Source organism: Antechinus flavipes, chromosome 4, assembly GCF_016432865.1.
Source record: "Antechinus flavipes isolate AdamAnt ecotype Samford, QLD, Australia chromosome 4, AdamAnt_v2, whole genome shotgun sequence".
NCBI classification, from domain to species: domain Eukaryota; kingdom Metazoa; phylum Chordata; class Mammalia; order Dasyuromorphia; family Dasyuridae; genus Antechinus; species Antechinus flavipes.
The window spans coordinates 65,869,243-65,873,647 of record NC_067401.1 but is presented as its reverse complement, the minus strand read 5'-3'; the positions used below and the strand labels follow the sequence as shown (position 1 = coordinate 65,873,647).

At 35.7% G+C, this 4,405-nt stretch overlaps 2 long non-coding RNA genes across 2 annotated transcripts in view; one reads left to right on the top strand and one right to left on the bottom strand.

Moving 5' to 3' along the window:
• LOC127559461 (uncharacterized) overlaps window positions 1-4,405 on the bottom strand; it is a 55,008-nt gene that overhangs the window by 15,699 nt on the left and 34,904 nt on the right. The gene's annotated exons all lie outside the window — the stretch shown is intronic.
• LOC127559462 (uncharacterized) lies at window positions 580-2,471 on the top strand. Its single transcript, XR_007953135.1, has 2 exons — window positions 580-734; window positions 1,011-2,471. It is a non-coding gene; the product is annotated as an uncharacterized LOC127559462 (long non-coding RNA).

The window sequence follows — 4,405 nt, the reverse complement described above, 5'->3', positions numbered from 1 at the left end:
CCAGCAGTTTGTTCTTATGGTAAACTTGTAAAACAGCATTAGTTCATTCTAGTTACAGGTGGCTATTTAAATGTAAATAACAAGTGCTCAGATGAAGCAAATTTCATAACAGATAATCTTTATTTTATAAATTTATAAAATTTTATTTAAAAATTTATTTAAAATTATATTTAAAAATATAAAATTTTATAAATTTATAAAATCAGTAAATTTTTTGGTGAGCATCTTTTGTAGTAAAAAAACTTGGGTTCATCTTGGACTCCATTCCAAGGAAGTGTAATTAAGGTGCAAAATTACTAGAAAGATAAAAGAAGTACTTAAGGTGTAAAGGACTCATGAGGATGCTATAGCTTCCTTGTAAGAAATTAAACAATGTTGATGAAAAGATCATCAGATGGTCTCTGTTAGTGATCTTATACAGTGGATATGTTTCTGATACATGGAATAGGATTATGTAGAGTGTTTTATCAGCCTGATATAACAAAAGGAAAAATGAAACGAATTTGGAATTGTGAAATTCTTAGACAAAAGTTGCCAAATTAACATTCCATAAACAAACATGTAGAACATTATTAGGTACTAGGTTAGGTAGAAAGTTAGATGAGAATTGCAAGCAAAAAAAGTTGCAATTCTTAATTAAAGGAAGTAGATTGTTTGTATAACAGAATCTCAGAAGTAATACTTCTAATGAAGTCTTCAAGCAGCTCACTTTTATTTAGCAGTTCAAATGTTAGGTAGTTTCCCATTGTAACTTGAGCTTGGGGACCAATGAGGGTATATTCCTTTCTTTTTTCCTCTCTAAAACATCACACCCTAAAGATTGGTTTATTCCACAGACAGAAAATGTTCTATCATGTCATCATAGAATCTTAGTTGTGGGTTGGCAATTGAGTTTGTGAATGCCGCAAATCTCATGTAAGATCAGTTTTTATTTTTGATCAAATTTTTATTTTTGTCACTTTAAATTTATAATCAAGCAGCTCACTTTTATTTAGCAGTTCAAATGTTAGGTAGTTTCCCATTGTAACTTGGGCTTGGGGACCAATGAGGGTATATTCCTTTCTTTTTTCCTCTCTAAAACATCACACCCTAAAGATTGGTTTATTCCACAGACAGAAAATGTTCTATCATGTCATCATAGAATCTTAGTTGTGGGTTGGCAATTGAGTTTGTGAATGCCGCAAATCTCATGTAAGATCAGTTTTTATTTTTGATCAAATTTTTATTTTTGTCACTTTAAATTTATAAAATCAGTAAATTTTTTGGTGAGTATTTGTGCAGATCACAAGTTAACAACTTAATAGTTTGAGAATTGTCAGGCCAAGTAATCTCTCCTCCAGCAGAGCCAAACTGCCAATAATCTCCAATTTAGTTGTGCCAGTCTTTGGGTAGCAGCTATGTAGTCCTATGCTTGAAGCCTTCCCATCTGATCTGTCAAAGCTGGGGTGGCCTCTTTGCAATGATATATATGGGAGGAAGAGCTCTGTGAAGATTATCTTCACAATAATAAGTAATCTACCTATAGATTCCTGCATGACACTGATATTTATGTCCATAGATTCCTGCATGACACTGATATTTATGTCCAAAAGCCTACTCCAGGATTAACCAAGGAATGTGTTTGTGCATGTATGTGTTAGTACCTTGGCTTAGAGTTACAATAACTGAGCATGCTGGAACTACAGAGACTTTAGAGAAACCGTGCCTTAACTATTTGTGGAAATTATTCCACTCATCTTTGGAACGGCTACCTTTGAGCTGAAATGTGAATAGGTGAGTGCCCTTGTGTAACTTGCTATACCTAGTCAGCCCCAGTCTGGGTCCTGCTGCTGCATCCATATACCATTAAATCTCCTATGTGTTGTAGGGTCTGAACTTAACACCCATAAATTTAGGTAGATCATAATCCTCTGGGGCTGGGCTTAACATCTCTGGAGAGAAATTAGGGAAGGTACTAAGGATTTCTTCAAAGAAGATCAAAGAAGGTGATTTTTAGCTCCATATAGGAAGTAAGAGTCTGTGATAGATAATTTAGCTAGATGTAGTGCATAGTTATAATCAAGTCTTTCTTGGGACTCCTGGATTCCTGGAGCTTCTCAGTTGCTCTGATGTCTTGGAGGAGTAGGGTTTTGACCTCACAGTCTTGAATGGTTTCCCATTTCTAGGGTCAGAATTAAGAAACGAAGTATCTAGACCAGAATACAGTTATCTTTCCCCAACACAATATTCCCCATTGTAGTTTCAATATATCATGGGTCTGTATAAGAAATTAAATGGAAATTGGAGTGGAAGTGGGGTTTGTGGAAGACACAGATGACATTCAAAAGCTAGCAGATGCACGGAAAAAGTTTAGAAATTGGGAAATACCTAAAATAAAAGTGTGGTATTGTATAGTATAGCCTATGGTCAAATAACTCAAAACTTACCATAAGATATTATAAACACTAAATAAAATGAAAATTAAAAAAAAATTATAACTTTTCTGGTATGAAAAAATTTTATATGGATTTTCTAGATCACAGGGGTACTGTACTCCTAACTCCTACAATATGGAAGAGATAACAAGAAAGTTCCAGATATAGGGGGTTGGGTAGTGGATTCCAGACAGAAAGGCAGAGCTAGTAGGTAAGAGATGCAGCTAGGTGGCAGTGGATAGAATGCTAGACCTAGAGTCGGGAAGACTCATCTTCATGAGTCCAAATCCTCGTAAGCTATGTCTGTTTACCTCAGATGTTCATCTGTAAAATGAGCTGGAGAAAGAGATGGCAAAACATTCCAGTATCTTTGCTGAGAAAACTCCAAATGGGGTTATGAAGGGTGAGAACAGGACTGAAATCACCAAACAAAAAACCAGGTAACAAGGAGGAGAGGATGACTATGATACATAATAAGCCCTGGTGGACAGAGAAGAACTTGGCTAGAAAAGCCTGAAGTTTTTCTGGAATACAACAATTGATCAGTGAAGCAATTAAGAATTAGTGAAGTCAATACCCATATTAAACTTAAAATTCAGTGACTGATCTCTAAATACTTTGTAACTATTATCTTAAAGTATTAATTTCCTTTGGCGAATGAAAAGTACAACGGGTAGGGGAGGTGCTGAAGGAGGATGAATAGTGCATTATATGATTATAAATATTACATAATTTAATTTCAGTGATTTATAGGAGAAAACTGAGTTTTTAATTGAAAAGCTGAATAAGCAATCTTGAGCCTGCCCTGGAGAAACTAACATGCTATAATAATGGTGCTGGCTGAAATATATTTCTTTTTCAGTAAGTGATGAGAGGGTGTTTTGTTGGGTTAAGGTAAGCAGAATCAATAGATTTACATGCCCTATTACTTCACTCATTTCAAGTACTAGCTGATTTTTAAAGTCTTCTAAACAAGCATTCTATGTCATAACAATCTGAATGGATTCTGTGGATTTTATTACTGAAACTACTTGAAATCTGGGAATTTGTCCAGGAACTCAAGGAAATGACCAGAAAAATACCTCTGGTCTAATAATTCTTTTAACATAGTCATAGAATCACAGAATTTTAGATATGGTGGGAACCTTAGCCATCGTCTAGTTGAAGTCTCCATTTTATAAAAGGAAACCCTGACAGGCTAAGGGATTTTTCCAAGTTCACTTCCTTGACTTTTACCTCACCATACTGACTGCCCTCCAGCCATCATCTTCATTCTCATTTTCCTTCCACTCTTTTGCCATTTTCTCTCTGTAAGTTTTTGTCTTGTCTTGCCAAGGGGTCCAGGCTTTTAAACCATTTTTTGGATGTGTCTTCATCATGTACTCATAAATTGTACCTCTCATCTCTCACATCTCATCTCTCACAGCCCTTTATGTATTATTTTCCCTTGTTAGAATGTAAGCCTTTTGCTTGCTTGATAAAGATACACACACACATCTGTCTATCCCCATCAGACCAGCCAGAGGACAATTTAGAAACAAAAGCCCTTTCTTGAAATAAAAGGCAAAGTAAAAATATTACTATCTTGGCCCAGTCAGCAAGGGGAATAGGCAAGAATTGTAAGATACTTTTCACAAGAGAGAACTGACTTTGGAGACAAAGAACCTGAGTTCAAACTCCATCTCTGAAGCTTACTGCATGCGTGATCTTGGGCAAATCACTAAATCTCGGATCTCAATTTGCTCATTTGTATATTGAGAAGCTTGGATTGGTTGTGTTTTGTGATCTCTTCTATCTCTGTAGCTATGATCCTCTGATCTGCCAGATCTCTTGGGTATCTCTTTTAGTTCAGGGCAGAAACCAGGAGATACTGACTGGGAGCACTTAGAAATGAGAGGGATTGATAAATGTGACTCTACATCCAACTGCTGGGATTCCAAATACAATGAGAAACTTAAGACATATTTGACAAGGTGGGGAAAGTATTTTGA